The sequence below is a fragment of the Lithobates pipiens genome, unplaced genomic scaffold, assembly GCF_037356315.1.
Source record: "Lithobates pipiens isolate NorthernLeopardFrog02 unplaced genomic scaffold, aLitPip1_a1.2 Scaffold_16, whole genome shotgun sequence".
NCBI lineage: Eukaryota > Metazoa > Chordata > Amphibia > Anura > Ranidae > Lithobates > Lithobates pipiens.
Genome location: NW_027507748.1, coordinates 202,767,737 through 202,795,045, shown reverse-complemented (window position 1 = coordinate 202,795,045; position 27,309 = coordinate 202,767,737). Strand labels below are relative to the sequence as shown.

The 27,309-nt window shown below is 36.3% G+C and overlaps 30 non-coding genes across 30 annotated transcripts; all 30 read right to left on the bottom strand.

The window, feature by feature from the left end:
- Nucleotides 1–248: 248 nt before the first annotated feature.
- On the bottom strand, nucleotides 249–461 carry LOC143984972 (small nucleolar RNA U3). Its single transcript, XR_013275298.1, has one exon. It is a non-coding gene; the product is annotated as a small nucleolar RNA U3 (small nucleolar RNA).
- A 693-nt stretch (nucleotides 462–1,154) lies between these two features.
- LOC143984700 (small nucleolar RNA U3) lies at nucleotides 1,155–1,369 on the bottom strand. Its single transcript, XR_013275061.1, has one exon. It is a non-coding gene; the product is annotated as a small nucleolar RNA U3 (small nucleolar RNA).
- A 690-nt stretch (nucleotides 1,370–2,059) lies between these two features.
- On the bottom strand, nucleotides 2,060–2,274 carry LOC143984960 (small nucleolar RNA U3). Its single transcript, XR_013275288.1, has one exon. It is a non-coding gene; the product is annotated as a small nucleolar RNA U3 (small nucleolar RNA).
- Nucleotides 2,275–2,966: 692 nt separating this feature from the next.
- On the bottom strand, nucleotides 2,967–3,181 carry LOC143984901 (small nucleolar RNA U3). Its single transcript, XR_013275237.1, has one exon. It is a non-coding gene; the product is annotated as a small nucleolar RNA U3 (small nucleolar RNA).
- Nucleotides 3,182–3,870: 689 nt separating this feature from the next.
- Nucleotides 3,871–4,082, bottom strand: LOC143985187 (small nucleolar RNA U3). The gene has a single exon (XR_013275482.1). It is a non-coding gene; the product is annotated as a small nucleolar RNA U3 (small nucleolar RNA).
- Nucleotides 4,083–4,775: 693 nt separating this feature from the next.
- On the bottom strand, nucleotides 4,776–4,990 carry LOC143984698 (small nucleolar RNA U3). Its single transcript, XR_013275060.1, has one exon. It is a non-coding gene; the product is annotated as a small nucleolar RNA U3 (small nucleolar RNA).
- Nucleotides 4,991–5,679: 689 nt separating this feature from the next.
- LOC143984959 (small nucleolar RNA U3) lies at nucleotides 5,680–5,894 on the bottom strand. Its single transcript, XR_013275287.1, has one exon. It is a non-coding gene; the product is annotated as a small nucleolar RNA U3 (small nucleolar RNA).
- Nucleotides 5,895–6,586: 692 nt separating this feature from the next.
- Nucleotides 6,587–6,801, bottom strand: LOC143985055 (small nucleolar RNA U3). The gene has a single exon (XR_013275368.1). It is a non-coding gene; the product is annotated as a small nucleolar RNA U3 (small nucleolar RNA).
- A 692-nt stretch (nucleotides 6,802–7,493) lies between these two features.
- LOC143986434 (small nucleolar RNA U3) lies at nucleotides 7,494–7,708 on the bottom strand. Its single transcript, XR_013276527.1, has one exon. It is a non-coding gene; the product is annotated as a small nucleolar RNA U3 (small nucleolar RNA).
- A 690-nt stretch (nucleotides 7,709–8,398) lies between these two features.
- On the bottom strand, nucleotides 8,399–8,613 carry LOC143984761 (small nucleolar RNA U3). Its single transcript, XR_013275114.1, has one exon. It is a non-coding gene; the product is annotated as a small nucleolar RNA U3 (small nucleolar RNA).
- A 689-nt stretch (nucleotides 8,614–9,302) lies between these two features.
- LOC143985237 (small nucleolar RNA U3) lies at nucleotides 9,303–9,519 on the bottom strand. The gene has a single exon (XR_013275521.1). It is a non-coding gene; the product is annotated as a small nucleolar RNA U3 (small nucleolar RNA).
- Nucleotides 9,520–10,207: 688 nt separating this feature from the next.
- Nucleotides 10,208–10,422, bottom strand: LOC143985068 (small nucleolar RNA U3). The gene has a single exon (XR_013275379.1). It is a non-coding gene; the product is annotated as a small nucleolar RNA U3 (small nucleolar RNA).
- A 688-nt stretch (nucleotides 10,423–11,110) lies between these two features.
- Nucleotides 11,111–11,325, bottom strand: LOC143984538 (small nucleolar RNA U3). Its single transcript, XR_013274921.1, has one exon. It is a non-coding gene; the product is annotated as a small nucleolar RNA U3 (small nucleolar RNA).
- Nucleotides 11,326–12,008: 683 nt separating this feature from the next.
- On the bottom strand, nucleotides 12,009–12,223 carry LOC143984537 (small nucleolar RNA U3). The gene has a single exon (XR_013274920.1). It is a non-coding gene; the product is annotated as a small nucleolar RNA U3 (small nucleolar RNA).
- Nucleotides 12,224–12,913: 690 nt separating this feature from the next.
- Nucleotides 12,914–13,128, bottom strand: LOC143984527 (small nucleolar RNA U3). Its single transcript, XR_013274912.1, has one exon. It is a non-coding gene; the product is annotated as a small nucleolar RNA U3 (small nucleolar RNA).
- Nucleotides 13,129–13,811: 683 nt separating this feature from the next.
- On the bottom strand, nucleotides 13,812–14,026 carry LOC143985020 (small nucleolar RNA U3). The gene has a single exon (XR_013275338.1). It is a non-coding gene; the product is annotated as a small nucleolar RNA U3 (small nucleolar RNA).
- Nucleotides 14,027–14,716: 690 nt separating this feature from the next.
- LOC143984968 (small nucleolar RNA U3) lies at nucleotides 14,717–14,931 on the bottom strand. Its single transcript, XR_013275294.1, has one exon. It is a non-coding gene; the product is annotated as a small nucleolar RNA U3 (small nucleolar RNA).
- Nucleotides 14,932–15,613: 682 nt separating this feature from the next.
- On the bottom strand, nucleotides 15,614–15,828 carry LOC143985067 (small nucleolar RNA U3). The gene has a single exon (XR_013275378.1). It is a non-coding gene; the product is annotated as a small nucleolar RNA U3 (small nucleolar RNA).
- Nucleotides 15,829–16,518: 690 nt separating this feature from the next.
- LOC143984554 (small nucleolar RNA U3) lies at nucleotides 16,519–16,730 on the bottom strand. The gene has a single exon (XR_013274936.1). It is a non-coding gene; the product is annotated as a small nucleolar RNA U3 (small nucleolar RNA).
- A 691-nt stretch (nucleotides 16,731–17,421) lies between these two features.
- On the bottom strand, nucleotides 17,422–17,636 carry LOC143984798 (small nucleolar RNA U3). Its single transcript, XR_013275147.1, has one exon. It is a non-coding gene; the product is annotated as a small nucleolar RNA U3 (small nucleolar RNA).
- Nucleotides 17,637–18,327: 691 nt separating this feature from the next.
- On the bottom strand, nucleotides 18,328–18,542 carry LOC143984696 (small nucleolar RNA U3). Its single transcript, XR_013275059.1, has one exon. It is a non-coding gene; the product is annotated as a small nucleolar RNA U3 (small nucleolar RNA).
- Nucleotides 18,543–19,234: 692 nt separating this feature from the next.
- Nucleotides 19,235–19,449, bottom strand: LOC143985105 (small nucleolar RNA U3). Its single transcript, XR_013275411.1, has one exon. It is a non-coding gene; the product is annotated as a small nucleolar RNA U3 (small nucleolar RNA).
- A 691-nt stretch (nucleotides 19,450–20,140) lies between these two features.
- On the bottom strand, nucleotides 20,141–20,355 carry LOC143984786 (small nucleolar RNA U3). The gene has a single exon (XR_013275137.1). It is a non-coding gene; the product is annotated as a small nucleolar RNA U3 (small nucleolar RNA).
- A 689-nt stretch (nucleotides 20,356–21,044) lies between these two features.
- Nucleotides 21,045–21,259, bottom strand: LOC143984695 (small nucleolar RNA U3). Its single transcript, XR_013275058.1, has one exon. It is a non-coding gene; the product is annotated as a small nucleolar RNA U3 (small nucleolar RNA).
- Nucleotides 21,260–21,948: 689 nt separating this feature from the next.
- LOC143984694 (small nucleolar RNA U3) lies at nucleotides 21,949–22,163 on the bottom strand. Its single transcript, XR_013275057.1, has one exon. It is a non-coding gene; the product is annotated as a small nucleolar RNA U3 (small nucleolar RNA).
- Nucleotides 22,164–22,856: 693 nt separating this feature from the next.
- Nucleotides 22,857–23,071, bottom strand: LOC143984976 (small nucleolar RNA U3). Its single transcript, XR_013275301.1, has one exon. It is a non-coding gene; the product is annotated as a small nucleolar RNA U3 (small nucleolar RNA).
- A 690-nt stretch (nucleotides 23,072–23,761) lies between these two features.
- On the bottom strand, nucleotides 23,762–23,976 carry LOC143984693 (small nucleolar RNA U3). Its single transcript, XR_013275056.1, has one exon. It is a non-coding gene; the product is annotated as a small nucleolar RNA U3 (small nucleolar RNA).
- A 692-nt stretch (nucleotides 23,977–24,668) lies between these two features.
- Nucleotides 24,669–24,883, bottom strand: LOC143984910 (small nucleolar RNA U3). The gene has a single exon (XR_013275245.1). It is a non-coding gene; the product is annotated as a small nucleolar RNA U3 (small nucleolar RNA).
- A 694-nt stretch (nucleotides 24,884–25,577) lies between these two features.
- Nucleotides 25,578–25,792, bottom strand: LOC143984909 (small nucleolar RNA U3). The gene has a single exon (XR_013275244.1). It is a non-coding gene; the product is annotated as a small nucleolar RNA U3 (small nucleolar RNA).
- A 689-nt stretch (nucleotides 25,793–26,481) lies between these two features.
- LOC143985185 (small nucleolar RNA U3) lies at nucleotides 26,482–26,693 on the bottom strand. Its single transcript, XR_013275481.1, has one exon. It is a non-coding gene; the product is annotated as a small nucleolar RNA U3 (small nucleolar RNA).
- Between the last annotated feature and the right edge of the window lie 616 nt (nucleotides 26,694–27,309).

Genomic DNA, 27,309 nt, shown 5'->3' with positions numbered 1-27,309 from the left:
TCTTTGGGTTCCGTGAGCGTTGTTTCAGTTTTGCAATTCCTCCAAGCGCAGAAGCCAAAGGAAAAACATTGGCAGCTACTGCGTGTCACACTGCAAATAATCTTCCCACATAGAAGTATAATGTCATTTTTTTCCTTTCCATCTGACAAATACAAAAAAAAAAAAGCATAGTTTTCAAAATAGACAAAAACACAAACTTGCAAACTCAGCTGTTTTTAAAACAAAAATAGACATTTAGCATTCAAACAACCACTCCGAATGAGTTCCCGCCAGCCATCTTCCCATCAGGAGAGATGACCAAGTCATCAAATGGTGGCAGCATCTGCAGAGAGCAGCACTGCCAACAGCAGTCCTAATGAGACAAGAACCCTAAAATTCATCATCGTGGAAGGTGAGTATGGACACTTTCGAGCACATTTCTCCCTTTGCATTCTACAGAAATGATCCCTGAAAATTATAGTCCTACCTTGACAAATCAAAGATTTCAGCAACATTTTAATCACTATTCCTTCAACAAATTGTGAACATGTTTGTCAAAATCCAATGTAAACTACTTGTAGAAATCAAGTAGTAATAATTAATATGCCTGTTTGCCAATGTCCTATTCTAAAGAAAAATAATTTTGCAATTCTTTTCTCTCAAATTGTAACATTTCTTGATGCCTTATATTGGCTATCTTGATTCTTTTGGATGTCCTTTTGGTAAGCCGAGCAAAGTTTTAACAGCACCTCACAGTCTTGTTCAGCGCAGTAACAGGAGAAACTAAAACACAGATGGAGTATTTTCGTTTCCACCACTTTAAAAACAGAATGGTCTGGCATGTTTCTTTTGCTTCCGAAAGAATGGTTTGTCAGTGATGACAGTATTTTCTTTATCTTTTTAACATATAAAGCACCATCATTTTTCCTTGGGTTCCGTGAGCGTTGTTTCAGTTTTGCAATTCCTCCAAGCGCAGAAGCCAAAGGAAAAACATTGGCAGCTACTGCGTGTCACACTGCAAATAATCTTCCCACATAGAAGTATAATGTCATTTTTTTCCTTTCCATCTGACAAATCCAAAAAAACAAAAAAGCATAGTTTTCAAAATAGACAAAAACACAAACTTGCAAACTCAGCTGTTTTTAAAACAAAAATAGACATTTAGCATTCAAACAACCACTCTGAATGAGTTCCCGCCAGCCATCTTCCCATCAGGAAAGATGACCAAGTCATCAAATGGTGGCAGCATCTGCAGAGAGCAGCACTGCCAACAGCAGTCCTAATGAGACAAGAACCCTAAAATTCATCATCGTGGAAGGTGAGTATGGACACTTTCGAGCACATTTCTCCCTTTGCATTCTACAGAAATGATCCCTGAAAATATAGTCCTACCTTGACAAATCAAAGATTTCAGCAACATTTTAATCACTATTCCTTCAACAAATTGTGAACATGTTTGTCAAAATCCAATGTAAACTACTTGTAGAAATCAAGTAGTAATAATTAATATGCCTGTTTGCCAATGTCCTATTCTAAAGAAAAATAATTTTGCAATTCTTTTCTCTCAAATTGTAACATTTCTTGATGCCTTATATTGGCTATCTTGATTCTTTTGGATGTCCTTTTGGTAAGCCGAGCAAAGTTTTAACAGCACCTCACAGTCTTGTTCAGCGCAGTAACAGGAGAAACTAAAACACAGATGGAGTATTTTTGTTTCCACCACTTTAAAAACAGAATGGTCTGGCATGTTTCTTTTGCTTCCGAAAGAATGGTTTGTCAGTGATGACAGTATTTTCTTTATCTTTTTAACATATAAAGCACCATAATTTTTCCTTGGGTTCCGTGAGCGTTGTTTCAGTTTTGCAATTCCTCCAAGCGCAGAAGCCAAAGGAAAAATATTGGCAGCTACTGCGTGTCACACTGCAAATAATCTTCCCACAGAGAAGTATAATGTCATTTTTTTCCTTTCCATCTGACAAATACAAAAAAAAAAAAAAACATAGTTATCAAAATAGACAAAAACACAAACTTGCAAACTCAGCTGTTTTTAAAACAAAAATAGACATTTAGCATTCAAACAACCACTCTGAATGAGTTCCCGCCAGCCACCTTCCCATCAGAAAAGATGACCAAGTCATCAAATGGTGGCAGCATCTGCAGAGAGCAGCACTGCCAACAGCAGTCCTAATGAGACAAGAACCCTAAAATTCATCATCGTGGAAGGTGAGTATGGACACTTTCGAGCACATTTCTCCCTTTGCATTCTACAGAAATGATCCCTGAAAATATAGTCCTACCTTGACAAATCAAAGATTTCAGCAACATTTTAATCACTATTCCTTCAACAAATTGTGAACATGTTTGTCAAAATCCAATGTAAACTACTTGTAGAAATCAAGTAGTAATAATTAATATGCCTGTTTGCCAATGTCCTATTCTAAAGAAAAATAATTTTGCAATTCTTTTCTCTCAAATTGTAACATTTCTTGATGCCTTATATTGGCTATCTTGATTCTTTTGAATGTCCTTTTGGTAAGCCGAGCAAAGTTTTAACAGCACCTCACAGTCTTGTTCAGCGCAGTAACAGGAGAAACTAAAACACAGATGGAGTATTTTTGTTTCCACCACTTTAAAAACAGAATGGTCTGGCATGTTTCTTTTGCTTCCGAAAGAATGGTTTGTCAGTGATGACAGTATTTTCTTTATCTTTTTAACATATAAAGCACCATAATTTTTCCTTGGGTTCCGTGAGCGTTTTTTCAGTTTTGCAATTCCTCCAAGCGCAGAAGCCAAAGGAAAAACATTGGCAGCTACTGCGTGTCACACTGCAAATAATCTTCCCACATAGAAGTATAATGTCATTTTTTTCCTTTCCATCTGACAAATCCAAAAAAAAAAAAAAAAACATAGTTTTCAAAATAGACAAAAACACAAACTTGCAAACTCAGCTGTTTTTAAAACAAAAATAGACATTTAGCATTCAAACAACCACTCTGAATGAGTTCCCGCCAGCCATCTTCCCATCAGGAAAGATGACCAAGTCATCAAATGGTGGCAGCATCTGCAGAGAGCAGCACTGCCAACATCAGTCCTAATGAGACAAGAACCCTAAAATTCATCATCGTGAAAGGTGAGCATGGACACTTTCGAGCAAATTTCTCTCTTTGCATTCTACAGAAATGATCCCTGAAAATATAGTCCTACCTTGACAAATCAAAGATTTCAGCAACATTTTAATCACTATTCCTTCAACAAATTGTGAACATGTTTGTCAAAATCCAATGTAAACTACTTGTAGAAATCAAGTAGTAATAATTAATATGCCTGTTTGCCAATGTCCTATTCTAAAGAAAAATAATTTTGCAATTCTTTTCTCTCAAATTGTAACATTTCTTGATGCCTTATATTGGCTATCTTGATTCTTTTGGATGTCCTTTTGGTAAGCCGAGCAAAGTTTTAACAGCACCTCACAGTCTTGTTCAGCGCAGTAACAGGAGAAACTAAAACACAGATGGAGTATTTTTGTTTCCACCACTTTAAAAACAGAATGGTCTGACATGTTTCTTTTGCTTCCGAAAGAATGGTTTGTCAGTGATGACAGTATTTTCTTTATCTTTTTAACATATAAAGCACCATAATTTTTCCTTGGGTTCCGTGAGCGTTCTTTCAGTTTTGCAATTCCTCCAAGCGCAGAAGCCAAAGGAAAAACATTGGCAGCTACTGCGTGTCACACTGCAAATAATCTTCCCACATAGAAGTATAATGTCATTTTTTTCCTTTCCATCCGACAAATCCAAAAAAAAAAAAAGCATAGTTTTCAAAATAGACAAAAACACAAACTTGCAAACTCAGCTGTTTTTAAAACAAAAATAGACATTTAGCATTCAAACAACCACTCTGAATGAGTTCCCGCCAGCCATCTTCCCATCAGGAAAGATGACCAAGTCATCAAATGGTGGCAGCATCTGCAGAGAGCAGCACTGCCAACAGCAGTCCTAATGAGACAAAAACCCTAAAATTGATCATCGTGGAAGGTGAGTATGGACACTTTCGAGCACATTTCTCCCTTTGCATTCTACAGAAATGATCGCTGAAATAATAGCCCTACCTTGACAAATCAAAGATTTCAGCAACATTTTAATCACTATTCCTTCAACAAATTGTGAACATGTTTGTCAAAATCCAATGTAAACTACTTGTAGAAATCAAGTAGTAATAATTAATATGCCTGTTTGCCAATGTCCTATTCTAAAGAAAAATAATTTTGCAATTCTTTTCTCTCAAATTGTAACATTTCTTGATGCCTTATATTGGCTATCTTGATTCTTTTGGATGTCCTTTTGGTAAGCCGAGCAAAGTTTTAACAGCACCTCACAGTCTTGTTCAGCGCAGTAACAGGAGAAACTAAAACACAGATGGAGTATTTTCGTTTCCACCACTTTAAAAACAGAATGGTCTGGCATGTTTCTTTTGCTTCCGAAAGAATGGTTTGTCAGTGATGACAGTATTTTCTTTATCTTTTTAACATATAAAGCACCATCATTTTTCCTTGGGTTCCGTGAGCGTTGTTTCAGTTTTGCAATTCCTCCAAGCGCAAAAGCCAAAGGAAAAACATTGGCAGCTACTGCGTGTCACACTGCAAATAATCTTCCCACATAGAAGTATAATGTCATTTTTTTCCTTTCCATCTGACAAATCCAAAAAAACAAAAAAGCATAGTTTTCAAAATAGACAAAAACACAAACTTGCAAACTCAGCTGTTTTTAAAACAAAAATAGACATTTAGCATTCAAACAACCACTCTGAATGAGTTCCCGCCAGCCATCTTCCCATCAGGAAAGATGACCAAGTCATCAAATGGTGGCAGCATCTGCAGAGAGCAGCACTGCCAACAGCAGTCCTAATGAGACAAGAACCCTAAAATTCATCATCGTGGAAGGTGAGTATGGACACTTTCGAGCACATTTCTCCCTTTGCATTCTACAGAAATGATCCCTGAAAATATAGTCCTACCTTGACAAATCAAAGATTTCAGCAACATTTTAATCACTATTCCTTCAACAAATTGTGAACATGTTTGTCAAAATCCAATGTAAACTACTTGTAGAAATCAAGTAGTAATAATTAATATGCCTGTTTGCCAATGTCCTATTCTAAAGAAAAATAATTTTGCAATTCTTTTCTCTCAAATTGTAACATTTCTTGATGCCTTATATTGGCTATCTTGATTCTTTTGGATGTCCTTTTGGTAAGCCGAGCAAAGTTTTAACAGCACCTCACAGTCTTGTTCAGCGCAGTAACAGGAGAAACTAAAACACAGATGGAGTATTTTTGTTTCCACCACTTTAAAAACAGAATGGTCTGGCATGTTTCTTTTGCTTCCGAAAGAATGGTTTGTCAGTGATGACAGTATTTTCTTTATCTTTTTAACATATAAAGCACCATAATTTTTCCTTGGGTTCCGTGAGCGTTGTTTCAGTTTTGCAATTCCTCCAAGCGCAGAAGCCAAAGGAAAAATATTGGCAGCTACTGCGTGTCACACTGCAAATAATCTTCCCACAGAGAAGTATAATGTCATTTTTTTCCTTTCCATCTGACAAATACAAAAAAAAAAAAAACATAGTTATCAAAATAGACAAAAACACAAACTTGCAAACTCAGCTGTTTTTAAAACAAAAATAGACATTTAGCATTCAAACAACCACTCTGAATGAGTTCCCGCCAGCCACCTTCCCATCAGAAAAGATGACCAAGTCATCAAATGGTGGCAGCATCTGCAGAGAGCAGCACTGCCAACAGCAGTCCTAATGAGACAAGAACCCTAAAATTCATCATCGTGGAAGGTGAGTATGGACACTTTCGAGCACATTTCTCCCTTTGCATTCTACAGAAATGATCCCTGAAAATATAGTCCTACCTTGACAAATCAAAGATTTCAGCAACATTTTAATCACTATTCCTTCAACAAATTGTGAACATGTTTGTCAAAATCCAATGTAAACTACTTGTAGAAATCAAGTAGTAATAATTAATATGCCTGTTTGCCAATGTCCTATTCTAAAGAAAAATAATTTTGCAATTCTTTTCTCTCAAATTGTAACATTTCTTGATGCCTTATATTGGCTATCTTGATTCTTTTGAATGTCCTTTTGGTAAGCCGAGCAAAGTTTTAACAGCACCTCACAGTCTTGTTCAGCGCAGTAACAGGAGAAACTAAAACACAGATGGAGTATTTTTGTTTCCACCACTTTAAAAACAGAATGGTCTGGCATGTTTCTTTTGCTTCCGAAAGAATGGTTTGTCAGTGATGACAGTATTTTCTTTATCTTTTTAACATATAAAGCACCATAATTTTTCCTTGGGTTCCGTGAGCGTTTTTTCAGTTTTGCAATTCCTCCAAGCGCAGAAGCCAAAGGAAAAACATTGGCAGCTACTGCGTGTCACACTGCAAATAATCTTCCCACATAGAAGTATAATGTCATTTTTTTCCTTTCCATCTGACAAATCCAAAAAAAAAAAAAAAAACATAGTTTTCAAAATAGACAAAAACACAAACTTGCAAACTCAGCTGTTTTTAAAACAAAAATAGACATTTAGCATTCAAACAACCACTCTGAATGAGTTCCCGCCAGCCATCTTCCCATCAGGAAAGATGACCAAGTCATCAAATGGTGGCAGCATCTGCAGAGAGCAGCACTGCCAACAGCAGTCCTAATGAGACAAGAACCCTAAAATTCATCATCGTGAAAGGTGAGCATGGACACTTTCGAGCACATTTCTCCCTTTGCATTCTACAGAAATGATCCCTGAAAATATAGTCCTACCTTGACAAATCAAAGATTTCAGCAACATTTTAATCACTATTCCTTCAACAAATTGTGAACATGTTTGTCAAAATCCAATGTAAACTACTTGTAGAAATCAAGTAGTAATAATTAATATGCCTGTTTGCCAATGTCCTATTCTAAAGAAAAATAATTTAGCAATTCTTTTCTCTCAAATTGTAACATTTCTTGATGCCTTATATTGGCTATCTTGATTCTTTTGGATGTCCTTTTGGTAAGCCGAGCAAAGTTTTAACAGCACCTCACAGTCTTGTTCAGCGCAGTAACAGGAGAAACTAAAACACAGATGGAGTATTTTTGTTTCCACCACTTTAAAAACAGAATGGTCTGGCATGTTTCTTTTGCTTCCGAAAGAATGGTTTGTCAGTGATGACAGTATTTTCTTTATCTTTTTAACATATAAAGCACCATAATTTTTCCTTGGGTTCCGTGAGCGTTGTTTCAGTTTTGCAATTCCTCCAAGCGCAGAAGCCAAAGGAAAAACATTGGCAGCTACTGCGTGTCACACTGCAAATAATCTTCCCACATAGAAGTATAATGTCATTTTTTTCCTTTCCATCTGACAAATACAAAAAAAAAAAAAAAAGCATAGTTTTCAAAATAGACAAAAACACAAACTTGCAAACTCAGCTGTTTTTAAAACAAAAATAGACATTTAGCATTCAAACAACCACTCTGAATGAGTTCCCGCCAGCCATCTTCCCATCAGGAAAGATGACCAAGTCATCAAATGGTGGCAGCATCTGCAGAGAGCAGCACTGCCAACAGCAGTCCTAATGAGACAAGAACCCTAAAATTCATCATCGTGGAAGGTGAGTATGGACACTTTCGAGCACATTTCTCCCTTTGCATTCTACAGAAATGATCCCTGAAAATATAATCCTACCTTGACAAATCATAGATTTCAGCAACATTTTAATCACTATTCCTTCAACAAATTGTGAACATGTTTGTCAAAATCCAATGTAAACTACTTGTAGAAATCAAGTAGTAATAATTAATATGCCTGTTTGCCAATGTCCTATTCTAAAGAAAAATAATTTTGCAATTCTTTTCTCTCAAATTGTAACATTTCTTGATGCCTTATATTGGCTATCTTGATTCTTTTGGATGTCCTTTTGGTAAGCCGAGCAAAGTTTTAACAGCACCTCACAGTCTTGTTCAGCGCAGTAACAGGAGAAACTAAAACACAGATGGAGTATTTTTGTTTCCACCACTTTAAAAACAGAATGGTCTGGCATGTTTCTTTTGCTTCCGAAAGAATGGTTTGTCAGTGATGACAGTATTTTCTTTATCTTTTTAACATATAAAGCACCATAATTTTTCCTTGGGTTCCGTGAGCGTTGTTTCAGTTTTGCAATTCCTCCAAGCGCAGAAGCCAAAGGAAAAACATTGGCAGCTACTGCGTGTCACACTGCAAATAATCTTCCCACATAGAAGTATAATGTCATTTTTTTCCTTTCCATCTGAAAAATACAGAAAAAAAAAAAAGCATAGTTTTCAAAATAGACAAAAACACAAACTTGCAAACTCAGCTGTTTTTAAAACAAAAATAGACATTTAGCATTCAAACAACCACTCTGAATGAGTTCCCGCCAGCCATCTTCCCATCAGGAAAGATGACCAAGTCATCAAATGGTGGCAGCATCTGCAGAGAGCAGCACTGCCAACAGCAGTCCTAATGAGACAAGAACCCTAAAATTCATCATCGTGGAAGGTGAGTATGGACACTTTCAAGCACATTTCTCCCTTTGCATTCTACAGAAATGATCCCTGAAAATATAGTCCTACCTTGACAAATCAAAGATTTCAGCAACATTTTAATCACTATTCCTTCAACAAATTGTGAACATGTTTGTCAAAATCCAATGTAAACTACTTGTAGAAATCAAGTAGTAATAATTAATATGCCTGTTTGCCAATGTCCTATTCTAAAGAAAAATAATTTTGCAATTCTTTTCTCTCAAATTGTAACATTTCTTGATGCCTTATATTGGCTATCTTGATTCTTTTGGATGTCCTTTTGGTAAGCCGAGCAAAGTTTTAACAGCACCTCACAGTCTTGTTCAGCGCAGTAACAGGAGAAACTAAAACACAGATGGAGTATTTTTGTTTCCACCACTTTAAAAACAGAATGGTCTGGCATGTTTCTTTTGCTTCCGAAAGAATGGTTTGTCAGTGATGACAGTATTTTCTTTATCTTTTTAACATATAAAGCACCATAATTTTTCCTTGGGTTCCGTGAGCGTTGTTTCAGTTTTGCAATTCCTCCAAGCGCAGAAGCCAAAGGAAAAACATTGGCAGCTACTGCGTGTCACACTGCAAATAATCTTCCCACATAGAAGTATAATGTCATTTTTTTCCTTTCCATCTGACAAATACAAAAAAAAAAAAAGCATAGTTTTCAAAATAGACAAAAACACAAACTTGCAAACTCAACTGTTTTTAAAACAAAAATAGACATTTAGCATTCAAACAACCACTCTGAATGAGTTCCCGCCAGCCATCTTCCCATCAGGAAAGATGACCAAGTCATCAAATGGTGGCAGCATCTGCAGAGAGCAGCACTGCCAACAGCAGTCCTAATGAGAAAAAAAAACCCTAAAATTCATCATCGTGGAAGGTGAGTATGGACACTTTCGAGCACATTTCTCCCTTTGCATTCTACAGAAATGATCCCTGAAAATATAGTCCTACCTTGACAAATCAAAGATTTCCGCAACATTTTAATCACTATTCCTTCAACAAATTGTGAACATGTTTGTCAAAATCCAATGTAAACTACTTGTAGAAATCAAGTAGTAATAATTAATATGCCTGTTTGCCAATGTCCTATTCTAAAGAAAAATAATTTTGCAATTCTTTTCTCTCAAATTGTAACATTTCTTGATGCCTTATATTGGCTATCTTGATTCTTTTGGATGTCCTTTTGGTAAGCCGAGCAAAGTTTTAACAGCACCTCACAGTCTTGTTCAGCGCAGTAACAGGAGAAACTAAAACACAGATGGAGTATTTTTGTTTCCACCACTTTAAAAACAGAATGGTCTGGCATGTTTCTTTTGCTTCCGAAAGAATGGTTTGTCAGTGATGACAGTATTTTCTTTATCTTTTTAACATATAAAGCACCATAATTTTTCCTTGGGTTCCGTGAGCGTTGTTTCAGTTTTGCAATTCCTCCAAGCGCAGAAGCCAAAGGAAAAACATTGGCAGCTACTGCGTGTCACACTGCAAATAATCTTCCCACATAGAAGTATAATGTCATTTTTTTCCTTTCCATCTGACAAAAAAAAAAAAAAAAAAGCATAGTTTTCAAAATAGACAAAAACACAAACTTGCAAACTCAGCTGTTTTTAAAACAAAAATAGACATTTAGCATTCAAACAACCACTCTGAATGAGTTCCCGCCAGCCATCTTCCCATCAGGAAAGATGACCAAGTCATCAAATGGTGGCAGCATCTGCAGAGAGCAGCACTGCCAACAGCAGTCCTAATGAGACAAGAACCCTAAAATTCATCATCGTGGAAGGTGAGTATGGACACTTTCAAGCACATTTCTCCCTTTGCATTCTACAGAAATCATCCCTGAAAATATAGTCCTACCTTGACAAATCAAAGATTTCAGCAACATTTTAATCACTATTCCTTCAACAAATTGTGAACATGTTTGTCAAAATCCAATGTAAACTACTTGTAGAAATCAAGTAGTAATAATTATTATGCCTGTTTGCCAATGTCCTATTCTAAAGAAAAATAATTTTGCAATTCTTTTCTCTCAAATTGTAACATTTCTTGATGCCTTATATTGGCTATCTTGATTCTTTTGGATGTCCTTTTGGTAAGCCGAGCAAAGTTTTAACAGCACCTCACAGTCTTGTTCAGCGCAGTAACAGGAGAAACTAAAACACAGATGGAGTATTTTTGTTTCCACCACTTTAAAAACAGAATGGTCTGGCATGTTTCTTTTGCTTCCGAAAGAATGGTTTGTCAGTGATGACAGTATTTTCTTTATCTTTTTAACATATAAAGCACCATAATTTTTCCTTGGGTTCCGTGAGCGTTGTTTCAGTTTTGCAATTCCTCCAAGCGCAGAAGCCAAAGGAAAAACATTGGCAGCTACTGCGTGTCACACTGCAAATAATCTTCCCACATAGAAGTATAATGTCATTTTTTTCCTTTCCATCTGACAAAAAAAAAAAAAAAAAAGCATAGTTTTCAAAATAGACAAAAACACAAACTTGCAAACTCAGCTGTTTTTAAAACAAAAATAGACATTTAGCATTCAAACAACCACTCTGAATGAGTTCCCGCCAGCCATCTTCCCATCAGGAAAGATGACCAAGTCATCAAATGGTGGCAGCATCTGCAGAGAGCAGCACTGCCAACAGCAGTCCTCATGAGACAAGAACCCTAAAATTCATCATCGTGGAAGGTGAGTATGGACACTTTCGAGCACATTTCTCCCTTTGCATTCTACAGAAATGATCCCTGAAAATATAGTCCTACCTTGACAAATCAAAGATTTCAGCAACATTTTAATCACTATTCCTTCAACAAATTGTGAACATGTTTGTCAAAATCCAATGTAAACTACTTGTAGAAATCAAGTAGTAATAATTAATATGCCTGTTTGCCAATGTCCTATTCTAAAGAAAAATAATTTTGCAATTCTTTTCTCTCAAATTGTAACATTTCTTGATGCCTTATATTGGCTATCTTGATTCTTTTGGATGTCCTTTTGGTAAGCCGAGCAAAGTTTTAACAGCACCTCACAGTCTTGTTCAGCGCAGTAACAGGAGAAACTAAAACACAGATGGAGTATTTTTGTTTCCACCACTTTAAAAACAGAATGGTCTGGCATGTTTCTTTTGCTTCCGAAAGAATGGTTTGTCAGTGATGACAGTATTTTCTTTATCTTTTTAACATATAAAGCACCATCATTTTTCCTTGGGTTCCGTGAGCGTTGTTTCAGTTTTGCAATTCCTCCAAGCGCAGAAGCCAAAGGAAAAACATTGGCAGCTACTGCGTGTCACACTGCAAATAATCTTCCCACATAGAAGTATAATGTCATTTTTTTCCTTTCCATCGGACAAAAAAAAAAAAAGCATAGTTTTCAAAATAGACAAAAACACAAACTTGCAAACTCAGCTGTTTTTAAAACAAAAATAGACATTTAGCATTCAAACAACCACTCTGAATGAGTTCCCGCCAGCCATCTTCCCATCAGGAAAGATGACCAAGTCATCAAATGGTGGCAGCATCTGCAGAGAGCAGCACTGCCAACAGCAGTCCTCATGAGACAAGAACCCTAAAATTCATCATCGTGGAAGGTGAGTATGGACACTTTCGAGCACATTTCTCCCTTTGCATTCTACAGAAATGATCCCTGAAAATATAGTCCTACCTTGACAAATCAAAGATTTCAGCAACATTTTAATCACTATTCCTTCAACAAATTGTGAACATGTTTGTCAAAATCCAATGTAAACTACTTGTAGAAATCAAGTAGTAATAATTAATATGCCTGTTTGCCAATGTCCTATTCTAAAGAAAAATAATTTTGCAATTCTTTTCTCTCAAATTGTAACATTTCTTGATGCCTTATATTGGCTATCTTGATTCTTTTGGATGTCCTTTTGGTAAGCCGAGCAAAGTTTTAACAGCACCTCACAGTCTTGTTCAGCGCAGTAACAGGAGAAACTAAAACACAGATGGAGTATTTTTGTTTCCACCACTTTAAAAACAGAATGGTCTGGCATGTTTCTTTTGATTCCGAAAGAATGGTTTGTCAGTGATGACAGTATTTTCTTTATCTTTTTAACATATAAAGCACCATAATTTTTCCTTGGGTTCCGTGAGCGTTGTTTCAGTTTTGCAATTCCTCCAAGCGCAGAAGCCAAAGGAAAAACATTGGCAGCTACTGCGTGTCACACTGCAAATAATCTTCCCACATAGAAGTATAATGTCATTTTTTTCCTTTCCATCTGACAAATACAAAAAAAAAAAAAAGCATAGTTTTCAAAATAGACAAAAACACAAACTTGCAAACTCAGCTGTTTTTAAAACAAAAATAGACATTTAGCATTCAAACAACCACTCTGAATGAGTTCCCGCCAGCCATCTTCCCATCAGGAAAGATGACCAAGTCATCAAATGGTGGCAGCATCTGCAGAGAGCAGCACTGCCAACAGCAGTCCTCATGAGACAAGAACCCTAAAATTCATCATCGTGGAAGGTGAGTATGGACACTTTCGCGCACATTTCTCCCTTTGCATTCTACAGAAATGATCCCTGAAAATATAGTCCTACCTTGACAAATCAAAGATTTCAGCAACATTTTAATCACTATTCCTTCAACAAATTGTGAACATGTTTGTCAAAATCCAATGTAAACTACTTGTAGAAATCAAGTAGTAATAATTAATATGCCTGTTTGCCAATGTCCTATTCTAAAGAAAAATAATTTTGCAATTCTTTTCTCTCAAATTGTAACATTTCTTGATGCCTTATATTGGCTATCTTGATTCTTTTGGATGTCCTTTTGGTAAGCCGAGCAAAGTTTTAACAGCACCTCACAGTCTTGTTCAGCGCAGTAACAGGAGAAACTAAAACACAGATGGAGTATTTTTGTTTCCACCACTTTAAAAACAGAATGGTCTGGCATGTTTCTTTTGCTTCCGAAAGAATGGTTTGTCAGTGATGACAGTATTTTCTTTATCTTTTTAACATATAAAGCACCATCATTTTTCCTTGGGTTCCGTGAGCGTTGTTTCAGTTTTGCAATTCCTCCAAGCGCAGAAGCCAAAGGAAAAACATTGGCAGCTACTGCGTGTCACACTGCAAATAATCTTCCCACATAGAAGTATAATGTCATTTTTTTCTTTTCCATCGGACAAAAAAAAAAAAAGCATAGTTTTCAAAATAGACAAAAACACAAACTTGCAAACTCAGCTGTTTTTAAAACAAAAATAGACATTTAGCATTCAAACAACCACTCTGAATGAGTTCCCGCCAGCCATCTTCCCATCAGGAAAGATGACCAAGTCATCAAATGGTGGCAGCATCTGCAGAGAGCAGCACTGCCAACAGCAGTCCTAATGAGACAAGAACCCTAAAATTCATCATCGTGGAAGGTGAGTATGGACACTTTCAAGCACATTTCTCCCTTTGCATTCTACAGAAATAATCCCTGAAAATATAGTCCTACCTTGACAAATCAAAGATTTCAGCAACATTTTAATCACTATTCCTTCAACAAATTGTGAACATGTTTGTCAAAATCCAATGTAAACTACTTGTAGAAATCAAGTAGTAATAATTATTATGCCTGTTTGCCAATGTCCTATTCTAAAGAAAAATAATTTTGCAATTCTTTTCTCTCAAATTGTAACATTTCTTGATGCCTTATATTGGCTATCTTGATTCTTTTGGATGTCCTTTTGGTAAGCCGAGCAAAGTTTTAACAGCACCTCACAGTCTTGTTCAGCGCAGTAACAGGAGAAACTAAAACACAGATGGAGTATTTTTGTTTCCACCACTTTAAAAACAGAATGGTCTGGCATGTTTCTTTTGCTTCCGAAAGAATGGTTTGTCAGTGATGACAGTATTTTCTTTATCTTTTTAACATATAAAGCACCATAATTTTTCCTTGGGTTCCGTGAGCGTTGTTTCAGTTTTGCAATTCCTCCAAGCGCAGAAGCCAAAGGAAAAACATTGGCAGCTACTGCGTGTCACACTGCAAATAATCTTCCCACATAGAAGTATAATGTCATTTTTTTCCTTTCCATCTGACAAATACAAAAAAAAAAAAAAGCATAGTTTTCAAAATAGACAAAAACACAAACTTGCAAACTCAGCTGTTTTTAAAACAAAAATAGACATTTAGCATTCAAACAACCACTCTGAATGAGTTCCCGCCAGCCATCTTCCCATCAGGAAAGATGACCAAGTCATCAAATGGTGGCAGCATCTGCAGAGAGCAGCACTGCCAACAGCAGTCCTCATGAGACAAGAACCCTAAAATTTATCATCGTGGAAGGTGAGTATGGAAACTTTCGAGCACATTTCTCCCTTTGCATTCTACAGAAATGATCCCTGAAAATATAGTCCTACCTTGACAAATCAAAGATTTCAGCAACATTTTAATCACTATTCCTTCAACAAATTGTGAACATGTTTGTCAAAATCCAATGTAAACTACTTGTAGAAATCAAGTAGTAATAATTAATATGCCTGTTTGCCAATGTCCTATTCTAAAGAAAAATAATTTTGCAATTCTTTTCTCTCAAATTGTAACATTTCTTGATGCCTTATATTGGCTATCTTGATTCTTTTGGATGTCCTTTTGGTAAGCCGAGCAAAGTTTTAACAGCACCTCACAGTCTTGTTCAGCGCAGTAACAGGAGAAACTAAAACACGGATGGAGTATTTTTGTTTCCACCACTTTAAAAACAGAATGGTCTGGCATGTTTCTTTTGCTTCCGAAAGAATGGTTTGTCAGTGATGACAGTATTTTCTTTATCTTTTTAACATATAAAGCACCATCATTTTTCCTTGGGTTCCGTGAGCGTTGTTTCAGTTTTGCAATTCCTCCAAGCGCAGAAGCCAAAGGAAAAACATTGGCAGCTACTGCGTGTCACACTGCAAATAATCTTCCCACATAGAAGTATAATGTCATTTTTTTCCTTTCCATCGGACAAAAAAAAAAAAGCATAGTTTTCAAAATAGACAAAAACACAAACTTGCAAACTCAGCTGTTTTTAAAACAAAAATAGACATTTAGCATTCAAACAACCACTCTGAATGAGTTCCCGCCAGCCATCTTCCCATCAGGAAAGATGACCAAGTCATCAAATGGTGGCAGCATCTGCAGAGAGCAGCACTGCCAACAGCAGTCCTAATGAGACAAGAACCCTAAAATTCATCATCGTGGAAGGTGAGTATGGACACTTTCAAGCACATTTCTCCCTTTGCATTCTACAGAAATCATCCCTGAAAATATAGTCCTACCTTGACAAATCAAAGATTTCAGCAACATTTTAATCACTATTCCTTCAACAAATTGTGAACATGTTTGTCAAAATCCAATGTAAACTACTTGTAGAAATCAAGTAGTAATAATTATTATGCCTGTTTGCCAATGTCCTATTCTAAAGAAAAATAATTTTGCAATTCTTTTCTCTCAAATTGTAACATTTCTTGATGCCTTATATTGGCTATCTTGATTCTTTTGGATGTCCTTTTGGTAAGCCGAGCAAAGTTTTAACAGCACCTCACAGTCTTGTTCAGCGCAGTAACAGGAGAAACTAAAACACAGATGGAGTATTTTTGTTTCCACCACTTTAAAAACAGAATGGTCTGGCATGTTTCTTTTGCTTCCGAAAGAATGGTTTGTCAGTGATGACAGTATTTTCTTTATCTTTTTAACATATAAAGCACCATAATTTTTCCTTGGGTTCCGTGAGCGTTGTTTCAGTTTTGCAATTCCTCCAAGCGCAGAAGCCAAAGGAAAAACATTGGCAGCTACTGCGTGTCACACTGCAAATAATCTTCCCACATAGAAGTATAATGTCATTTTTTTCCTTTCCATCTGACAAATACAAAAAAAAAAAAAAGCATAGTTTTCAAAATAGACAAAAACACAAACTTGCAAACTCAGCTGTTTTTAAAACAAAAATAGACATTTAGCATTCAAACAACCACTCTGAATGAGTTCCCGCCAGCCATCTTCCCATCAGGAAAGATGACCAAGTCATCAAATGGTGGCAGCATCTGCAGAGAGCAGCACTGCCAACAGCAGTCCTCATGAGACAAGAACCCTAAAATTCATCATCGTGGAAGGTGAGTATGGACACTTTCGAGCACATTTCTCCCTTTGAATTCTACAGAAATGATCCCTGAAAATATAGTCCTACCTTGACAAATCAAAGATTTCAGCAACATTTTAATCACTATTCCTTCAACAAATTGTGAACATGTTTGTCAAAATCCAATGTAAACTACTTGTAGAAATCAAGTAGTAATAATTAATATGCCTGTTTGCCAATGTCCTATTCTAAAGAAAAATAATTTTGCAATTCTTTTCTCTCAAATTGTAACATTTCTTGATGCCTTATATTGGCTATCTTGATTCTTTTGGATGTCCTTTTGGTAAGCCGAGCAAAGTTTTAACAGCACCTCACAGTCTTGTTCAGCGCAGTAACAGGAGAAACTAAAACACAGATGGAGTATTTTTGTTTCCACCACTTTAAAAACAGAATGGTCTGGCATGTTTCTTTTGATTCCGAAAGAATGGTTTGTCAGTGATGACAGTATTTTCTTTATCTTTTTAACATATAAAGCACCATAATTTTTCCTTGGGTTCCGTGAGCGTTGTTTCAGTTTTGCAATTCCTCCAAGCGCAGAAGCCAAAGGAAAAACATTGGCAGCTACTGCGTGTCACACTGCAAATAATCTTCCCACATAGAAGTATAATGTCATTTTTTTCCTTTCCATCTGACAAATACAAAAAAAAAAAAGCATAGTTTTCAAAATAGACAATAACACAAACTTGCAAACTCAGCTGTTTTTAAAACAAAAATAGACATTTAGCATTTAAACAACCACTCTGAATGAGTTCCCGCCAGCCACCTTCCCATCAGGAAAGATGACCAAATCATCAAATGGTGGCAGCATCTGCAGAGAGCAGCACTGCCAACAGCAGTCCTAATGAGACAAGAACCCTAAAATTCATCATCGTGGAAGGTGAGTATGGACACTTTCGAGCACATTTCTCCCTTTGCATTCTACAGAAATGATCCCTGAAAATATAGTCCTACCTTGACAAATCAAAGATTTCAGCAACATTTTAATCACTATTCCTTCAACAAATTGTGAACATGTTTGTCAAAATCCAATGTAAACTACTTGTAGAAATCAAGTAGTAATAATTAATATGCCTGTTTGCCAATGTCCTATTCTAAAGAAAAATAATTTTGCAATTCTTTTCTCTCAAATTGTAACATTTCTTGATGCCTTATATTGGCTATCTTGATTCTTTTGGATGTCCTTTTGGTAAGCCGAGCAAAGTTTTAACAGCACCTCACAGTCTTGTTCAGCGCAGTAACAGGAGAAACTAAAACACAGATGGAGTATTTTTGTTTCCACCACTTTAAAAACAGAATGGTCTGGCATGTTTCTTTTGCTTCCGAAAGAATGGTTTGTCAGTGATGACAGTATTTTCTTTATCTTTTTAACATATAAAGCACCATAATTTTTCCTTGGGTTCCGTGAGCGTTGTTTCAGTTTTGCAATTCCTCCAAGCGCAGAAGCCAAAGGAAAAACATTGGCAGCTACTGCGTGTCACACTGCAAATAATCTTCCCACATAGAAGTATAATGTCATTTTTTTCCTTTCCATCTGACAAATACAAAAAAAAAAAAAAAGCATAGTTTTCAAAATAGACAAAAACACAAACTTGCAAACTCAGCTGTTTTTAAAACAAAAATAGACATTTAGCATTCAAACAACCACTCTGAATGAGTTCCCGCCAGCCATCTTCCCATCAGGAAAGATGACCAAGTCATCAAATGGTGGCAGCATCTGCAGAGAGCAGCACTGCCAACAGCAGTCCTAATGAGACAAGAACCCTAAAATTCATCATCGTGGAAGGTGAGTATGGACACTTTCGAGCACATTTCTCCCTTTGCATTCTACAGAAATGATCCCTGAAAATATAGTCCTACCTTGACAAATCAAAGATTTCAGCAACATTTTAATCACTATTCCTTCAACAAATTGTGAACATGTTTGTCAAAATCCAATGTAAACTACTTGTAGAAATCAAGTAGTAATAATTAATATGCCTGTTTGCCAATGTCCTATTCTAAAGAAAAATAATTTTGCAATTCTTTTCTCTCAAATTGTAACATTTCTTGATGCCTTATATTGGCTATCTTGATTCTTTTGGATGTCCTTTTGGTAAGCCGAGCAAAGTTTTAACAGCACCTCACAGTCTTGTTCAGCGCAGTAACAGGAGAAACTAAAACACAGATGGAGTATTTTTGTTTCCACCACTTTAAAAACAGAATGGTCTGGCATGTTTCTTTTGCTTCCGAAAGAATGGTTTGTCAGTGATGACAGTATTTTCTTTATCTTTTTAACATATAAAGCACCATAATTTTTCCTTGGGTTCCGTGAGCGTTGTTTCAGTTTTGCAATTCCTCCAAGCGCAGAAGCCAAAGGAAAAACATTGGCAGCTACTGCGTGTCACACTGCAAATAATCTTCCCACATAGAAGTATAATGTCATTTTTTTCCTTTCCATCTGACAAATACAAAAAAAAAAAAAAAAGCATAGTTTTCAAAATAGACAAAAACACAAACTTGCAAACTCAGCTGTTTTTAAAACAAAAATAGACATTTAGCATTCAAACAACCACTCTGAATGAGTTCGCGCCAGCCATCTTCCCATCAGGAAAGATGACCAAGTCATCAAATGGTGGCAGCATCTGCAGAGAGCAGCACTGCCAACAGCAGTCCTAATGAGACAAGAACCCTAAAATTCATCATCGTGGAAGGTGAGTATGGACACTTTCGAGCACATTTCTCCCTTTGCATTCTACAGAAACGATCCCTGAAAATATAGTCCTACCTTGACAAATCAAAGATTTCAGCAACATTTTAATCACTATTCCTTCAACAAATTGTGAACATGTTTGTCAAAATCCAATGTAAACTACTTGTAGAAATCAAGTAGTAATAATTAATATGCCTGTTTGCCAATGTCCTATTCTAAAGAAAAATAATTTTGCAATTCTTTTCTCTCAAATTGTAACATTTCTTGATGCCTTATATTGGCTATCTTGATTGTTTTGGATGTCCTTTTGGTAAGCCGAGCAAAGTTTTAACAGCACCTCACAGTCTTGTTCAGCGCAGTAACAGGAGAAACTAAAACACAGATGGAGTATTTTTGTTTCCACCACTTTAAAAACAGAATGGTCTGGCATGTTTCTTTTGCTTCCGAAAGAATGGTTTGTCAGTGATGACAGTATTTTCTTTATCTTTTTAACATATAAAGCACCATAATTTTTCCTTGGGTTCCGTGAGCGTTGTTTCAGTTTTGCAATTCCTCCAAGCGCAGAAGCCAAAGGAAAAACATTGGCAGCTACTGCGTGTCACACTGCAAATAATCTTCCCACATAGAAGTATAATGTCATTTTTTTCCTTTCCATCTGACAAATACAAAAAAAAAAAAAAAGCATAGTTTTCAAAATAGACAAAAACACAAACTTGCAAACTCAGCTGTTTTTAAAACAAAAATAGACATTTAGCATTCAAACAACCACTCTGAATGAGTTCCCGCCAGCCATCTTCCCATCAGGAAAGATGACCAAGTCATCAAATGGTGGCAGCATCTGCAGAGAGCAGCACTGCCAACAGCAGTCCTAATGAGACAAGAACCCTAAAATTCATCATCGTGGAAGGTGAGCATGGACACTTTCGAGCACATTTCTCCCTTTGCATTCTACAGAAATGATCCCTGAAAATATAGTCCTACCTTGACAAATCAAAGATTTCAGCAACATTTTAATCACTATTCCTTCAACAAATTGTGAACATGTTTGTCAAAATCCAATGTAAACTACTTGTAGAAATCAAGTAGTAATAATTAATATGCCTGTTTGCCAATGTCCTATTCTAAAGAAAAATAATTTTGCAATTCTTTTCTCTCAAATTGTAACATTTCTTGATGCCTTATATTGGCTATCTTGATTCTTTTGGATGTCCTTTTGGTAAGCCGAGCAAAGTTTTAACAGCACCTCACAGTCTTGTTCAGCGCAGTAACAGGAGAAACTAAAACACAGATGGAGTATTTTTGTTTCCACCACTTTAAAAACAGAATGATCTGGCATGTTTCTTTTGCTTCCGAAAGAATGGTTTGTCAGTGATGACAGTATTTTCTTTATCTTTTTAACATATAAAGCACCATCATTTTTCCTTGGGTTCCGTGAGCGTTGTTTCAGTTTTGCAATTCCTCCAAGCGCAGAAGCCAAAGGAAAAACATTGGCAGCTACTGCGTGTCACACTGCAAATAATCTTCCCACATAGAAGTATAATGTCATTTTTTTCCTTTCCATCTGACAAATACAAAAAAAAAAAAAGCATAGTTTTCAAAATAGACAAAAACACAAACTTGCAAACTCAACTGTTTTTAAAACAAAAATAGACATTTAGCATTCAAACAACCACTCTGAATGAGTTCCCGCCAGCCATCTTCCCATCAGGAAAGATGACCAAGTCATCAAATGGTGGCAGCATCTGCAGAGAGCAGCACTGCCAACAGCAGTCCTAATGAGACAAGAACCCTAAAATTCATCATCGTGGAAGGTGAGTATGGACACTTTCGAGCACATTTCTCCCTTTGCATTCTACAGAAATGATCCCTGAAAATATAGTCCTACCTTGACAAATCAAAGATTTCAGCAACATTTTAATCACTATTCCTTCAACAAATTGTGAACATGTTTGTCAAAATCCAATGTAAACTACTTGTAGAAATCAAGTAGTAATAATTAATATGCCTGTTTGCCAATGTCCTATTCTAAAGAAAAATAATTTTGCAATTCTTTTCTCTCAAATTGTAACATTTCTTGATGCCTTATATTGGCTATCTTGATTCTTTTGGATGTCCTTTTGGTAAGCCGAGCAAAGTTTTAACAGCACCTCACAGTCTTGTTCAGCGCAGTAACAGGAGAAACTAAAACACAGATGGAGTATTTTTGTTTCCACCACTTTAAAAACAGAATGGTCTGGCATGTTTCTTTTGCTTCCGAAAGAATGGTTTGTCAGTGATGACAGTATTTTCTTTATCTTTTTAACATATAAAGCACCATAATTTTTCTTTGGGTTCCGTGAGCGTTGTTTCAGTTTTGCAATTCCTCCAAGCGCAGAAGCCAAAGGAAAAACATTGGCAGCTACTGCGTGTCACACTGCAAATAATCTTCCCACATAGAAGTATAATGTCATTTTTTTCCTTTCCATCTGACAAATACAAAAAAAAAAAAAGCATAGTTTTCAAAATAGACAAAAACAGAAACTTGCAAACTCAACTGTTTTTAAAACAAAAATAGACATTTAGCATTCAAACAACCACTCTGAATGAGTTCCCGCCAGCCATCTTCCCATCAGGAAAGATGACCAAGTCATCAAATGGTGGCAGCATCTGCAGAGAGCAGCACTGCCAACAGCAGTCCTAATGAGACAAGAACCCTAAAATTCATCATCGTGGAAGGTGAGTATGGACACTTTCGAGCACATTTCTCCCTTTGCATTCTACAGAAATGATCCCTGAAAATATAGTCCTACCTTGACAAATCAAAGATTTCAGCAACATTTTAATCACTATTCCTTCAACAAATTGTGAACATGTTTGTCAAAATCCAATGTAAACTACTTGTAGAAATCAAGTAGTAATAATTAATATGCCTGTTTGCCAATGTCCTATTCTAAAGAAAAATAATTTTGCAATTCTTTTCTCTCAAATTGTAACATTTCTTGATGCCTTATATTGGCTATCTTGATTCTTTTGGATGTCCTTTTGGTAAGCCGAGCAAAGTTTTAACAGCACCTCACAGTCTTGTTCAGCGCAGTAACAGGAGAAACTAAAACACAGATGGAGTATTTTTGTTTCCACCACTTTAAAAACAGAATGGTCTGGCATGTTTCTTTTGCTTCCGAAAGAATGGTTTGTCAGTGATGACAGCATTTTCTTTATCTTTTTAACATATAAAGCACCATAATTTTTCCTTGGGTTCCGTGAGCGTTGTTTCAGTTTTGCAATTCCTCCAAGCGCAGAAGCCAAAGGAAAAACATTGGCAGCTACTGCGTGTCACACTGCAAATAATCTTCCCACATAGAAGTATAATGTCATTTTTTTCCTTTCCATCTGACAAATACAAAAAAAAAAAAAAAAAGCATAGTTTTCAAAATAGACAAAAACACAAACTTGCAAACTCAGCTGTTTTTAAAACAAAAATAGACATTTAGCATTCAAACAACCACTCCGAATGAGTTCCCGCCAGCCATCTTCCCATCAGGAGAGATGACCAAGTCATCAAATGGTGGCAGCATCTGCAGAGAGCAGCACTGCCAACAGCAGTCCTAATGAGACAAGAACCCTAAAATTCATCATCGTGGAAGGTGAGTATGGACACTTTCGAGCACATTTCTCCCTTTGCATTCTACAGAAATGATCCCTGAAAATATAGTCCTACCTTGACAAATCAAAGATTTCAGCAACATTTTAATCACTATTCCTTCAACAAATTGTGAACATGTTTGTCAAAATCCAATGTAAACTACTTGTAGAAATCAAGTAGTAATAATTAATATGCCTGTTTGCCAATGTCCTATTCTAAAGAAAAATAATTTTGCAATTCTTTTCTCTCAAATTGTAACATTTCTTGATGCCTTATATTGGCTATCTTGATTCTTTTGGATGTCCTTTTGGTAAGCCGAGCAAAGTTTTAACAGCACCTCACAGTCTTGTTCAGCGCAGTAACAGGAGAAACTAAAACACAGATGGAGTATTTTCGTTTCCACCACTTTAAAAACAGAATGGTCTGGCATGTTTCTTTTGCTTCCGAAAGAATGGTTTGTCAGTGATGACAGTATTTTCTTTATCTTTTTAACATATAAAGCACCATAATTTTTCCTTGGGTTCCGTGAGCGTTGTTTCAGTTTTGCAATTCCTCCAAGCGCAGAAGCCAAAGGAAAAACATTGGCAGCTACTGCGTGTCACACTGCAAATAATCTTCCCACATAGAAGTATAATGTCATTTTTTTCCTTTCCATCTGACAAATCCAAAAAAACAAAAAAGCATAGTTTTCAAAATAGACAAAAACACAAACTTGCAAACTCAGCTGTTTTTAAAACAAAAATAGACATTTAGCATTCAAACAACCACTCTGAATGAGTTCCCGCCAGCCATCTTCCCATCAGGAAAGATGACCAAGTCATCAAATGGTGGCAGCATCTGCAGAGAGCAGCACTGCCAACAGCAGTCCTAATGAGACAAGAACCCTAAAATTCATCATCGTGGAAGGTGAGTATGGACACTTTCGAGCACATTTCTCCCTTTGCATTCTACAGAAATGATCCCTGAAAATATAGTCCTACCTTGACAAATCAAAGATTTCAGCAACATTTTAATCACTATTCCTTCAACAAATTGTGAACATGTTTGTCAAAATCCAATGTAAACTACTTGTAGAAATCAAGTAGTAATAATTAATATGCCTGTTTGCCAATGTCCTATTCTAAAGAAAAATAATTTTGCAATTCTTTTCTCTCAAATTGTAACATTTCTTGATGCCTTATATTGGCTATCTTGATTCTTTTGAATGTCCTTTTGGTAAGCCGAGCAAAGTTTTAACAGCACCTCACAGTCTTGTTCAGCGCAGTAACAGGAGAAACTAAAACACAGATGGAGTATTTTTGTTTCCACCACTTTAAAAACAGAATGGTCTGGCATGTTTCTTTTGCTTCCGAAAGAATGGTTTGTCAGTGATGACAGTATTTTCTTTATCTTTTTAACATATAAAGCACCATAATTTTTCCTTGGGTTCCGTGAGCGTTTTTTCAGTTTTGCAATTCCTCCAAGCGCAGAAGCCAAAGGAAAAACATTGGCAGCTACTGCGTGTCACACTGCAAATAATCTTCCCACATAGAAGTATAATGTCATTTTTTTCCTTTCCATCTGACAAATCCAAAAAAAAAAAAAAAAACATAGTTTTCAAAATAGACAAAAACACAAACTTGCAAACTCAGCTGTTTTTAAAACAAAAATAGACATTTAGCATTCAAACAACCACTCTGAATGAGTTCCCGCCAGCCATCTTCCCATCAGGAAAGATGACCAAGTCATCAAATGGTGGCAGCATCTGCAGAGAGCAGCACTGCCAACAGCAGTCCTAATGAGACAAGAACCCTAAAATTCATCATCGTGAAAGGTGAGCATGGACACTTTCGAGCAAATTTCTCTCTTTGCATTCTACAGAAATGATCCCTGAAAATATAGTCCTACCTTGACAAATCAAAGATTTCAGCAACATTTTAATCACTATTCCTTCAACAAATTGTGAACATGTTTGTCAAAATCCAATGTAAACTACTTGTAGAAATCAAGTAGTAATAATTAATATGCCTGTTTGCCAATGTCCTATTCTAAAGAAAAATATTTTTGCAATTCTTTTCTCTCAAATTGTAACATTTCTTGATGCCTTATATTGGCTATCTTGATTCTTTTGGATGTCCTTTTGGTAAGCCGAGCAAAGTTTTAACAGCACCTCACAGTCTTGTTCAGCGCAGTAACAGGAGAAACTAAAACACAGATGGAGTATTTTTGTTTCCACCACTTTAAAAACAGAATGGTCTGACATGTTTCTTTTGCTTCCGAAAGAATGGTTTGTCAGTGATGACAGTATTTTCTTTATCTTTTTAACATATAAAGCACCATAATTTTTCCTTGGGTTCCGTGAGCGTTCTTTCAGTTTTGCAATTCCTCCAAGCGCAGAAGCCAAAGGAAAAACATTGGCAGCTACTGCGTGTCACACTGCAAATAATCTTCCCACATAGAAGTATAATGTCATTTTTTTCCTTTCCATCTGACAAATACAAAAAAAAAAAAAAAAAAGCATAGTTTTCAAAATAGACAAAAACACAAACTTGCAAACTCAGCTGTTTTTAAAACAAAAATAGACATTTAGCATTCAAACAACCACTCTGAATGAGTTCCCGCCAGCCATCTTCCCATCAGGAAAGATGACCAAGTCATCAAATGGTGGCAGCATCTGCAGAGAGCAGCACTGCCAACAGCAGTCCTAATGAGACAAGAACCCTAAAATTCATCATCGTGAAAGGTGAGCATGGACACTTTCGAGCAAATTTCTCTCTTTGCATTCTACAGAAATGATCCCTGAAAATATAGTCCTACCTTGACAAATCAAAGATTTCAGCAACATTTTAATCACTATTCCTTCAACAAATTGTGAACATGTTTGTCAAAATCCAATGTAAACTACTTGTAGAAATCAAGTAGTAATAATTAATATGCCTGTTTGCCAATGTCCTATTCTAAAGAAAAATAATTTTGCAATTCTTTTCTCTCAAATTGTAACATTTCTTGATGCCTTATATTGGCTATCTTGATTCTTTTGGATGTCCTTTTGGTAAGCCGAGCAAAGTTTTAACAGCACCTCACAGTCTTGTTCAGCGCAGTAACAGGAGAAACTAAAACACAGATGGAGTATTTTTGTTTCCACCACTTTAAAAACAGAATGGTCTGGCATGTTTCTTTTGCTTCCGAAAGAATGGTTTGTCAGTGATGACAGTATTTTCTTTATCTTTTTAACATATAAAGCACCATCATTTTTCCTTGGGTTCCGTGAGCGTTGTTTCAGTTTTGCAATTCCTCCAAGCGCAGAAGCCAAAGGAAAAACATTGGCAGCTACTGCGTGTCACACTGCAAATAATCTTCCCACATAGAAGTATAATGTCATTTTTTTCCTTTCCATCCGACAAATCCAAAAAAAAAAAAAGCATAGTTTTCAAAATAGACAAAAACACAAACTTGCAAACTCAGCTGTTTTTAAAACAAAAATAGACATTTAGCATTCAAACAACCACTCTGAATGAGTTCCCGCCAGCCATCTTCCCATCAGGAAAGATGACCAAGTCATCAAATGGTGGCAGCATCTGCAGAGAGCAGCACTGCCAACAGCAGTCCTAATGAGACAAAAACCCTAAAATTGATCATCGTGGAAGGTGAGTATGGACACTTTCGAGCACATTTCTCCCTTTGCATTCTACAGAAATGATCGCTGAAATAATAGCCCTACCTTGACAAATCAAAGATTTCAGCAACATTTTAATCACTATTCCTTCAACAAATTGTGAACATGTTTGTCAAAATCCAATGTAAACTACTTGTAGAAATCAAGTAGTAATAATTAATATGCCTGTTTGCCAATGTCCTATTCTAAAGAAAAATAATTTTGCAATTCTTTTCTCTCAAATTGTAACATTTCTTGATGCCTTATATTGGCTATCTTGATTCTTTTGGATGTCCTTTTGGTAAGCCGAGCAAAGTTTTAACAGCACCTCACAGTCTTGTTCAGCGCAGTAACAGGAGAAACTAAAACACAGATGGAGTATTTTTGTTTCCACCACTTTAAAAACAGAATGGTCTGGCATGTTTCTTTTGCTTCCGAAAGAATGGTTTGTCAGTGATGACAGTATTTTCTTTATCTTTTTAACATATAAAGCACCATAATTTTTCCTTGGGTTCCGTGAGCGTTGTTTCAGTTTTGCAATTCCTCCAAGCGCAGAAGCCAAAGGAAAAACATTGGCAGCTACTGCGTGTCACACTGCAAATAATCTTCCCACATAGAAGTATAATGTCATTTTTTTCCTTTCCATCTGACAAATACAAAAAAAAAAAAAAAAGCAT